Consider the following 10,375-nt stretch of genomic DNA (forward strand, 5'->3'; position numbering starts at 1 on the left):
CTGTCTGTGGTGGAAAACTTAGGAAATGGGCGTCACAGGCTCGAGGAGCTGGGCCGTCCAGCCTGGCCGGGTGCAGGCACTCAGAAGGCGTCTCTCAGCTCTGCCCCGACTCTCTGCCTATGCTTCAGACAGGCACACTCTTCCCAAGAAGGCTCAGGGTTTGCCTGCTCTTGGGTTTGAGCCTACAGAAAAGGATGGTTTCTATCAAAGCCCCAGGCCTGCCTCTCACGGGCCAGGCTGGGTCACGGGTTTGAATCCAAACCGCATCTGTGCCCAACAAGACAGAGCACTCTGATTGGCTCAGTCTAGGTCACGTGCCCATGGGGCTAAGTCAGCCCTACATGAGCCACAGGGCCTGAGAGGACCTGAGAGGGAAGGAAGATGGCTTTTAGAGCCTGTGGTGGGGAGCAAGTGTCTTTGCTGACACTGAGCCTGAGTTGAACCTGGGGCTGAACTTGTGGGCCCTCAACCTTGTGACATCTCTCAAAGGAAACCTGCAGTACCCTCCAGTGCAGAGCTCTGAGTTCTAAATCACAGGACGTGCTCTGCCTTAGAGGTGCCTGGGACAGGCAGGTGGGCCTAACCAGGTGTGTGTCCGGTCAGGTTGGGGTTCCATCAGCCTCACCCACTTGTAGGCGGCAGTGTAAGCAGAGCTGAGCAGGTAAGCCAACGGACTAACAGGTAAGGTCCCCATCTGGCCACCTCTTCCTGTCCTTGCCCTATTGGTCTTAACCCAGATGAAACAGACAAGATGGGCCTGGACTCAGGGAAGAGGCCCGCCCAGTAAATGCATCCTTCACAGCCCAGCTTTCTCCTGCCACTTCCAGGACACCGAGAACTGCGTACACAAGCGTAAGTATTCATATGACCTATGTTTGTTCCGGCCAGGATAATATTGCAATCAGGGACACAGACTTGGCCACTGGCTTCAAATCCCTGCTTGGCCACGTCCTAGCTCACTGGCCCTCTGCTTCTGCTTCCTCCTCCATAAAACAGGAACAAAACAGTACCAACTCTCAGGGCTGTCGCGAGGAGTGAATCAGTTCAAACAGTTAGTTAGTAAAATGCTTAGTAATACTAGCAAGGTGCTGGAACAGTGTTGGGCCTGCAGCGAGTGCTAAGGAGGTGTCAGCCAGTACTACTGCTGTCATTATCCTTCCGCACGCAGAGGGCATCGTGCCAGGCCTGAAGATAGGGCTCCATTGTACATACCCGTCAGCCAGGCTGGTAAGACGGCCGGGGAGACTGTGTCAGGTGCTGAACTGAGTTTACAGATGCAGTCGTGCAGGTTTAAGAAAGGGGACATCTCGGGACCAGCAGATGCCGTAATGGTCAAGTTGCTGGACTCCCACATAGTGGATTGAGGTTTGAATCCCAGACCCAGCAGCTTAAAACTCACACCGGGCATATGTGCATGTGTGCCAAAAATAAAAATCCTGAAGAGAATGGAGGAGGGAGTGCAGTGTGGCCATCCCCCTGGGGGATGATTTCTTGCTTTCTGCCTCTCTGGTGAGTGCACACACCCTATAACAAAAATCTCTCTAAAAGAAAAGAAAAGAAAGGCAGCATCGGGTCTGGCTTAGTCCACGGCAAGCCTGCCTCCCATTTCCTCGCAGCTAAAGGTGTGGAGTGATAGCGTTAAAAACTGATCACATCCTAGGCTATGCTGATAAAAGTAACCTGCTGAGACTCGGCTGTAATAACTGCCTTCTGCTAGCTAATCAGACCATATGCTGGGTAGTTTTTCCGATTCAGATTTTACATTTTAAGGAAAATAGTGCCAAACATAGAGACGTGATCACTATCTCCACATTGTACTCAAAGGACTTCAATCCAGGAGGCTTCCGGTCTCTGAGGCCCAGTGGGTGCAACTTCCTCTGATGGCCGATGCTGGCCAGACGGTGGATTGGTTCATCACATGCCGGACAGTTTCCAGCACCGTAGCTGGAGAGGCCCTCCGGAGGAAGGGAAGGCTTGATTGGATGAACTGTTTATGCAAGGCCAGGTGGCCACCTGACCAGGAGGCTCAGGAGCAGGGCATACTTTCATCTGCTAATTCACATCATGGTGGGCACTTTGAGGGTCAGATTTTTTAAAAACTGGATTTCCAGGTTGAGTCTAGTTTGGCAGGAAAGAGCTCCAGCATCGATTAGTTATGTCTGCAGTGGGCACAGGATGAGGATTACATGGTGGCATGTTTATCTTACATATCTTTTTTATCTTATTAAATTTGCTAAAAGGTATGTGCATTTGTGGGAGAGAGACAGAGAGAGAAGGGGCTGGGAGTGAGAAATCACCCCCCGGGGGTATGACCACACCACAAACCCTTCTCTTCTATTCTTCTCTCAGGATTTTAGATACGCACGTACACGCTGGCATGTTTTTCAAGGCACCAAGTCTGAGACTTGAACTGTGAAGGAGGCCATGTGGGATTCAGCTGCCTTAACCACCATGAGGTCCACATTTTAGAGTTCTTCATCCTGCTACTGAAGTGCCATTGAATATAAAGTAGCTTCTGTATTCTAGAAGGTCTTCGAAATCCTATGGTTTTGTGACTGCATTTTGTTGCACTGTCTACAGAGCAAGGTGAATGAGGATTACACTTTCAGCAGGCAGATCAGACAGCAGAAACTCAGAAAAGTTACTTTAGCTCTGGGGCTCCAGAGCCAGTTCAGCAAGACTGGCTGAGACTCCCCTGCCCCAGTCCCTGATTTTAAATGTATGCCAGACCACAAAATTTCAAGCAGCAAGTGGCCTTTGAGACAGTCCTACAACTCCGAGGAAGTCTGGTCCACGGTACCAGGCTTTGAACTGGAGCTGGCCTAAGTTGATGTTCAGATACCGATTATGTGCTGTGTGACACTATGCGAAACACTTCATGTCTCTGAGCTCTGTTTCCTCAACTGAAAAATAGGTGACTGTAAAAATAAAATAATACCGAGGTCAGCAGGTGACGTGGTGGTTAAGGCGCTGGACTCCCATGTGGGCGACCACGGTTTGAGTCCCAGATCTGGTGGCTTGAAACTCTTGTCAGCTGCATGTTCATGCATGCCCAGAATCCCAGGAGGAGAATAAAGGAGAAGGGTCATCCCTCCTTGGGGGTGATTTCTCACTCTCCCTCTCACTGTTTCTCTCTGTCTCTCCAGCAAATGGACACACCTTATGGCAAAAACTTAAAAAAAAAAAAAAGAGAGAGAGAGAGAGAGAGAGTCCATTGGGGGCTTCAAGCAACCACAGAGGAAGGACCCTACAAGGCCATGTGTCACAGATTTGCCTCCTGCCTAAAACAACCGAAAACACAAAATACATAGAACAATGGATTTCGAGACACTGAAATGAGAACAAAGGCCTTCATGCCTGAGGGACAGAGAATACGTGAGGTACCGTCTGCCTCTCCAGCTTGCTGCCCACACACTCTCCAGACTGTGAGTTAGGTGCAGATTTCGTCGATACAACATCAGAAACACAATCCATTAAAGACCAAATTGATAAACTGGACGTCATCAAAGTGAAAAGCTCTTGCTCTTTGAGAGAGATTATTAAAAGAATGAAAGCACAAGACAAAGACTGAAAGGAAATAATTGCGAATCATATACCTGCTTTAAAGACCCTTGGGGAAAGCTGGCTCAGTGGCACAGCGGTAGGACGCTGCTCAGACAAAGCCGTTCACGTGGAAGGCCGCGGGTTCTGTTCCCTGTTGACCCACACATGCTGGGTACGTGCGTTCATGATCCTGGCTCACTGGGAAGGTTAGGGGTGAGAGGCAGATCACAGCATAGGACCCTGTTAAGGACGTTTGCCTCTGTCTCTCTTAATGAAAGAAATAAGCCCTAAAAAATAATAAAATAAAGAGATATATAAAGAAGCCTCAGGGGACCAGCATTTGGCATGGTGGTTAAGGCACTGGACTTCCACATGGTGGACCACAGTTCAAGTCCCAGACCTGGTGGCTTGAGACTTATGCTGGGTGCATGTGCATGTGCTCTCAAAATCCTAAGAAAAGAATGGAGGAGAAGGGGTTTGTGGCATGCCCACCCCCACTGGGGTGGGGGGTAGTGATTTCTCACTTTCCCTCTCTCTGTCTTTCTCTCTCTCCAGCAAGCACACATGCCCTATGGCAAAAACAAACAAACAAACAAATAAATAAATAAATAAATAAAATAAAAACAAAAACACCTCTCTCAAAATTCAATAAGAAAACCAACAACTCAATTAAAATGGACAAGAGATTTGAACAGCTATTTCACCAAAGAAGATATACAAATGGAAAATAAACACAAAACGGATGCTCAACATTATTAAGATTATGTAAATAACAACCATTGGGGCATTGGAAAAGCCATGATATATGTTTTTCTGTTTTTCTGGCCAAAAAGGCGTCATGACTTTTCCGACAGCCCAAGAAAACCAGAAAGACTCCAACGTACTTGACAGAGAGGCTGAAAGCGGAAGACTGACCAGACACACCAAGCCCTGGTGAATGCAGAGCAACTGGAACACCACACACTGCCAGCGCGAGTGTAACGGGAGCCCAGCACTGCAGAAAAATAGTTTGTGGTTTCTTAAACAAAACTTGCACCCACCGTATGACCCTGCCTATCCTAGCTCTGTACCTGAGAAAAAAAGAAAATGTGTTCTCGCAAAGGCTTATTTAATTTCTAAGTTTCGTTATAGGACATGCACACTCACTGAATCGAGATCGAAAGAGAGAGAGAGAGAGAAATCACCCCTAGGGGGATGGCCACGCTGCAATCCCTTCTCTTCCATTCTCCTTGGGAATTTGGGACAAATGTGCACACGCGCCCAAGCTGCCAGGTTTGGGACTTGAACCATACAGTAACCCATGTGGGAGTCAGCCGCCTTTACCACCATGCCACCAGGGAGCCATACAAAGCCTTTTACACAAATGTTCATAGCAGCTTTATTTGTAACCATCAGAAACTGGAAAAGCTCGGGTACCTCTTGACAGGTGATGGGTACACAAATCGAGGAAGCGCCATAGACAGGGTGGTAGCCATCGGGACAGAAGGGGACTGCTGATTCACAGCACGGCGTGGTGCCCGTCAAGACGGATGCGCTGAGCGGAGCCAGCCACACAGAGAATGGTCCGCACCAAACGGGCTCCTTTACAGGAGACGCTAGAGAAAGCGAACGCATCTGCAGAGACAGAAGCAGACCAGCGATTGCCTGCCATGGGAGGGACAGTGAGGAGAGCAGAGAGAGATGATGAAGGGCGTGAGGAGACAGGGTAGCTGGCACGGCGGTGGGCACATGGGGGTAATGTGCGCCAACACCTATCAAATGTGTCACGAAGGAGTTCGGTTTCTTGGCCCAGCTGTGGTGGCACAAGGCTGGATGCCATATGGCCGGCCGTGGGTTTAGATCCCTGGTTTGGACTGGAAACGTGCTTGGTTGCAAGGATGCATAGGAGTCTGAGGGTCTGGAGGGCGGCAGAAAGGTGACAATGGAGTGAGGAGGCCCTGTGGAGGGTAATTCTCTCTCTCCTTCCCTCCCTCTCGCTCTACCACACATGCACACACACATGCTCTCTGTCATAAAAACGAACATGCCGTTTCCGGTGTGTAAACTATACTTCAATAAAGCTATTACAAAAAGAGGGAGAAGCCCCCTGTCTTAGTCTGTATTGTGCTGCTGTAGCAGAATATTATGGACTGGCAATTAGAAGAAATGTGTTCTTCATGTTCTGGAAGCTGCCAAGTCCAGTATCAAGCCTCCGCTGCCTGGTGAGCACCTTGCCGCAGCACCCGTCGCAGAAGGCAAATGGGCAAGACAGGGCAGAGAGGGCCAAACCTGCTTTAGAACACGCCCGCTCCCACGATAACGCCATTCACACAAAGTCGCCCACTAGGCCCCGTTAGTCCCCACCTCCCTACACTATGGCTCAGGGGACTAAATTTCCATCACGCGGAGTTTGAGGGCCACAGTTAAACCGTAGCAGTCCAGACGCTGGGATTACTCAGCGCTGTAACCCACGGCGGCTGACTCAGCCGTCTCTGTGGTGTTTGGGGGGCGATGGGGAGGGCTGTGCTGCTCATGCCTTTGTCTTTTCCTGGTCTCCTCCAAACCATCAAATGCTGACCAGGACTAGACAGGTCTGCTCCTCCCTGTCAGGCCATCCCATCCAGGAGGCCCCAAGGTCTGCTGGCAAATAATTCAACAAAGAACTGGTGAGAGAAGGTGGCTGGGGAGGAAGGAGACAAGGCGCTCATCAGAGCAGTGGTGATTCCAAGTCTGGCCTGACGTGACCAGGTCCTCAGGGCGATGTCTTCTGTCTCCCTCTCCAGGGAGGCTCTTGGCCCCAGAGCCTCCCTTTACCCAGCAGCCCCCAGGCACGTGGAAGACTTCCTTTCCTGAAAAGGGCCGTGGGTGACCCAAGTGTCCCTTCACGTGTTCCTGGGTGGGATACCCACTGACTGCAGGCTGGTCCAGGGCTCATCTCCAGGCACTCCTCAGAGCGTTGGGCATCTCTGAGCTCAGAGGGACCTGCAGTTCCCCTGGGGGGGAACTGTCAGGGTGAGAAGCAGAGAGAGAGAGAGAGCAGAGAGCAAATAGTGACCCAGTACTGATTCCCCTAGAATTGCACAACCTCCCTGAGCCTTGGGGCCTCGGGGGTAAGATGCAGTCCTTCAGGGTTATTGTGAGCAAGAAGTGTACGGACCACGCGGGAAAGAGCCGTAGAGGTCAGAATTCGAGAAGGGGTGCTGTGACAGGCTGGAAAGTGGTCTCTCCAGATGTCAACATCAACTCCCCAAAGCTATGGATGTGACCTTATTTGGGATAAGGTTCTTGCAGAAGGAATTAAGTCAAGGAAATAAGGAGAGCATTCCAGAGAAGCCAGTGAGCTCTAAATCCAATGGCAAGGGTCCTTAGAAGAGAAAGACAGATGCAAATTTGAGACAGACAGAAGAGAAGGTGATGACTGGAGACAGAGGCCACCATGGGAGTGATGCTGCCCCAAACCAGGGAACACAGCCACCACCAGAACTGGAAGACGCCAGGAACAGAATGGCCGCTAGAGCTTCCAGAGGGAGTGTAGGCTGCTGACACACTCCAGGATGGCAAGGGAAGACATTTCTGCTTTTTTTTTTTTTTTTTAATAGGTTTTGTTTATGGTTTTTTTCTATAGGGTGCCTGCACTCACTGGGAAGACAGAGACAGAGAGACAGAATGTGAGAAATCACCCCCAAAAAAGGGATAGACACGCTGCAATCCTTTCTCCTCCATTCTCCTCTCAGCGTTTTGGGCATGCACACACACGCGTCTGGTATGAGTTTTGAGCTGCTGGGTCTAGGACTCAAACCACGGTTGACTCCATGGGAGTCTGGCATTATAACCATTACTCCATCTGCTGGTCCCAACATTTCTGTTGTTTTAAGTCACCCAGCCGGTGGCCATGTTTTTATGGCAGGCCCAAGGAACTAATATGGGTGCTTTGGGACAAAACAGATCTGAGTTTAATTCTCCGCCAGGCCGTAACAGCCAGGCTCCACCATAGCCAAGCCAGGCTGGCCCAGCCTCGGCGGTATTTCCATGTGGGAAGGTAATTCCCCGTAGAGGGATGGCCTGTAGGTTATGCAGCAGCACCCCTGGCTTCAACCCGCTGGATGCCAGTAGCCCCCACTCCCAGTCATGACATCCCAAGATGTCCTCAGACATTGCCAAATGTCCCCGTGGAGGGGGTGACGAAGTCCCCCCAATCGAGGTGTCAGAGACACTGTGTAGCCCAGCTCATCTGCCTCAGTTTCATCAGCTATGGGAGTGTGTAGGGGACAGTGGTGACAGCCATAATGACACCTGCCTCACAGGACTTCCATTTCCACAACAGCCGAGTGGGCATCCGCATGCCAGTCACACACTGGGCCCCTGGGCCACAGCAGCGAGCTAAACAGATGTGGCGTCTGCTTCCTGGCACTGATAGACTAGCGGGTAATGACGAGGGGACGCAGAAACAGTACGATGCACTGAGATAACCAGAGGGAGGCCTGGCCCGTAGTACTCCGTCAGCAGAAGGCTGCTTTTCAGGCTACCATTCATTTTAGCTTTCGTACCTTTTTTAGCGTAATCCTTTATAGCATCATTAGCACTAAACACAATACCTGGCACAGAGCAGAGTCGGAATAAGATAGAAAGGGTGGGGATAAGGTAATGTGTGGAAAGCTCTCGGCCCATAGGAGGTGGCCAGCAGATGCTAGCTTCTTCCCACTCCGTCAAAGGCACAGAGGAAGTTAGATGCTGCTGGACGAGAGCCCAGGTCTCCTGCCGGGCAGTTGGGACAATCTGCTGTGTTGTGTCAGTCACTGAGGTCCCACCCAGCCCTCTGAACTGGCCAGACCTTCACAGCAATAATGATGCAGAACAGAGCACGCACGATCTCAGTGGCTGATGACCATGAGCTGCTCTTCTGCTCGTGGGGCCGCAGACTGGCTGTGGCCCGGCTGCTCTAGGCTGGGCCCCACCGGGCTGCTTCACTTCAGGCTGTAGGTTGGGCTCGGGTCTGACTCTCGTGTGACCATTCTGGAGCCTTGTCTGCTGGGCCAGTGGCCCCAGGCATCTTCTCCTGTCTGGTCACGAGAGCACTGGAAACGATGCCGACTGACCCACGCATCTTGAAGGCCTCTGCTAGGCCGTTTCTGCCAACTCTCCACTTTCAGAGCAAGCCATACAGCCTGGCTCTGTGTCAGTGGGAGAAGGGGGAGTGTGTCAGCTGAACGGTCATCTCAAATGTCCCACCTTCTAGCAGGACCTGCATGAAAACACCTGAGGCTTACAGAAATCAGACAATCGGGCTGGAGAGGAGGACCAGCCAGAGCAGGCCTGGACAGGGCTCTGGTCCTGTTGGGGAAATAGAAAGGGAAGGGGGAGGAACTGATGGGGCAGAATCTTGGAAGTATTTTCTTTTCCATGGTGGTGGTGGTGGTGGTGGTTGGGTCATACAAACCAAGAAACTGGAACTGACATTCACTATCCCAAGGCCTAGGCTGTGCTGATCCTGCCCGAGACTGGCTGTCCCTTTTCTCTGAAGGAATTCTTCCACCTTCCAGCCTGGGATCACAGAGACATATTCCACCTGCATCTATTATCAATATCTAATTAAATCTAATTGGGGAGACAGGGAGGAGAGAGGAAGAAAATGCAGCCAAAATAACAAATAGGGTCTGGCTGCAATTAATCACCCTGACCACAAGCCAGGACCCAGGGAAATGGTTCCCTTGCCAGATTTAACCCATTTGGGTCTCAGCAACTGCTGGAGCAGACTCTATGTTGTCACCATGTGGTGTGATGCAAGCCACAGAGACCTTCCTCTCCCCAGAATGGCCCTGCATCCAGATCGGCGGAAAGCGCCGCCATGACAAGGGCAGTGCCTTGGGTTCAACGTCGCCCTCTGTAGGTGGGTTTTAGAACTGCAACACCACAGACCACCCCTGCTCCTCCTTTTATGGCACAAGGAATGTGCAGTTTTCTCATACGCAGACTCCTCACTGGGAAGATGGCACAGACGAACGTCACAGGCATCCTAAGTATAGACCCCTGCTGAGCACTGGGCTGCCACTGTGCACAGACAGTGCTGCCCTCGCAGAGCCCTCGGCTAGTATAGGATAGACGTTCTGGATCAGAGCTGTTGCCAGGACACACAAGTTGTCATGCGAACACAAAGACAGGGCACTGGCCTCCAGAGAGAGCTTCCTAGAGGAGGTGGCATCCAGCCGAGACCTCAGCAACGCCTGGGTGTCAGCCAAATGAAGACGCTGGGAGACAGGGTCAGCCAGGTGGGGACTGAGTGGAGGGTCACAGAGTCGGTGGGACCTCATAGCCCATGCCTAGCCTGGGTTGAAGCAGCGGGGACTCAGCAAGTGTCAGCTTGTCCCCTTTCTGTTTCTGCCTGCCCACCTCATCCAGCCCCCCAGCTGCCCTCTGACTGGGTAGGGCAGGGACTGAGACCTTCCTACCCGGGGAGGGGAAACAAGAGCCCACAGAGGTGGGGCCCACTGTGGCCATGCTGCACTCGCAGGGGGTCTGCCCGCCCCTGAGGAGGCCATGTTAACAGTATTGATCACAGCGTCGGAGGCTTAGGTAATGCAGGCTGGGTAACAGAACCATCTCCTGGAGCAGGCTGCCCCATTTCTGCCCCAGTGTTTCCCACTAGAGAGCAGGCTGGGCCCAGCTGAAGCCATGAGTCCCCTTCTAGCCCGAGCTCCAGATCGGAGATGCCTTGCAAATAAGAATGCTTTGAGGCCACTGTGACACAGCGAGCCTGACCTCGCGCTCCCGTTTGGGAGGTGGGCATTTCCTCCATTAGAGAGCTCCTTGCTCCACAGGAAAGAGGCAGATTGAGGTCTCTATAAGACAGAGTCAC

The sequence above is a fragment of the Tupaia chinensis genome, unplaced genomic scaffold (genome assembly GCF_000334495.1).
Source record: "Tupaia chinensis unplaced genomic scaffold, TupChi_1.0 Scaffold000146_1, whole genome shotgun sequence".
NCBI classification, from domain to species: domain Eukaryota; kingdom Metazoa; phylum Chordata; class Mammalia; order Scandentia; family Tupaiidae; genus Tupaia; species Tupaia belangeri.